Raw genomic sequence first — 1,610 nt, 5'->3', positions numbered from 1 at the left:
GATGGACTGCCGGATGGAAGGGCTGTGGTCACGAGGGTACACGAGCCTGTCGTAAACCAGATCCTATAGGCTTTAAGAAGAGTGCATTTCAATTGGAGAAAGCTCCACCATTGTGAAATGTCGCGATTCTCCAGTGACTTGGGTTCGCATTGCTGCTCGTAGTGTCGCCGAGGCGAAGAGTAGCGAGTGGAGCGCTTGGGTGAAGCGGATCTGATTAACTTTCCTCGTGTTCTTATTACTATTTACTGCGTTCAGCTTGTTACAATTCAGTTGTTAAGTTCTACCAGCAGTATTTTCCTGCCTGGTGGCAGCTAACGGCCCAGTTACCTGCCCCGGGGGTTAGTGCGGGTAACGGCAGTGTACGTTTCCTCGCCTTGCCGCTGCTGTCCGGTAAGACGTGTACTTTTGAAGCTTTCTTGATTGTAGGCCGTCTGTGATTCTTCTACTCTGGTGGTAGTGATTCCTTTCTCGTTCCGGGTGCTCTAAACACAGTATTCTGAGGACGAAACGCAGACCGCCGTCTCCGGCTTTGGGGTATTGTTCCATTCTTGCATTTGGTTTATTGGACGTCAGGAAGCTTCAGCAAGATTATCATTAGTCATTCGTTAGACTGTCACTAGTCTGACGTACACCGAGCGAGGTGGCGCAGTGGTTAGCGCACTGGACTCGCATTCGGGAGGACGACGGTTCAATCCCGTCTCCGGCCATCCTGATTTAGGTTTTCCGTGATTTCCCTAAATCGCTTCAGGCAAATGCCGGGATGGTTCCTTTGAAAGGGCACGGCCGATTTCCTTCCCCATCCTTCCCTAACACGAGCTTGCGCTCCGTCTCTAGTGACCTCGTTGTCGACGGGACGTTAAACACTAATATCCTCCTCCTCCTCCTCTGACGTACCATCTTGTGAAGTGAATGCAACTCTAGGCTGCCTATCTCAACGCTCGCGAAAGTGTTTGTTTCCGGACCTTCTCAGAGGTCGATTCCTGGATCACCGTCTGTGACCGGTCCTTGTGTTTTATTATTGTATTATTTATTCAAATGGTTCAAATGGTTCAAATGGCTCTGAGCACTATGGGACTTAACATCTGTGGTCATCAGTCCCCTAGAACTTAGAACTACTTAAACCTAACTAACCTAAGACCATCATACACATCCATGCCCGAGGCAGGATTCGAACCTGCGACCGTAGCAGTCGCGCGGTTCCGGACTGAGCGCCTGAACCGCTAGACCACCGCGGCCGGCTATTATTTATTACCATACCTTGTAATGCCTACATTAATGTTATGTATGTATAGTTAATTGTTCCGGTCGCCTTCTGTAATAGCAGTGTAAGGGTTGTGTTACAAGGTTACCATCGTCTTATTTCACCCATTTGGTGGTCAGTTGCTTGTTTCTTTTAATTAACCTTTCCTTTTATTTGCTGTTTTACAGTAGGTTTCTAAATTTTTTATATAATTGCCATTCGTGACGTGTAAGGCCTTCAGCCGTGATTGTGGTCATTTGCTTTGAAAAATAATTCGATACTTGTATTTTAGCAGTAAACATTAAAACCTTATTTACGGCCAATCCGGACATCTGATACCTTCCGCGGTGTTTGTGACCACTTCCTTACT

General features: G+C 47.3%; 1 non-coding gene across 1 annotated transcript; it reads left to right on the top strand.

Annotated features, from left to right (window-relative positions):
* The first annotated feature begins 634 nt into the window (after window positions 1-634).
* Trnaa-cgc lies at window positions 635-707 on the top strand. Its single transcript has one exon. It is a non-coding gene; the product is annotated as a tRNA-Ala (tRNA).
* The last annotated feature ends 903 nt before the right edge of the window (window positions 708-1,610 follow it).

Source organism: Schistocerca americana, chromosome 6, assembly GCF_021461395.2.
Source record: "Schistocerca americana isolate TAMUIC-IGC-003095 chromosome 6, iqSchAmer2.1, whole genome shotgun sequence".
NCBI lineage: Eukaryota > Metazoa > Arthropoda > Insecta > Orthoptera > Acrididae > Schistocerca > Schistocerca americana.
The sequence above is the reverse complement of the archived record's forward strand: the minus strand, read 5'-3'. Positions and strand labels throughout refer to the sequence as shown.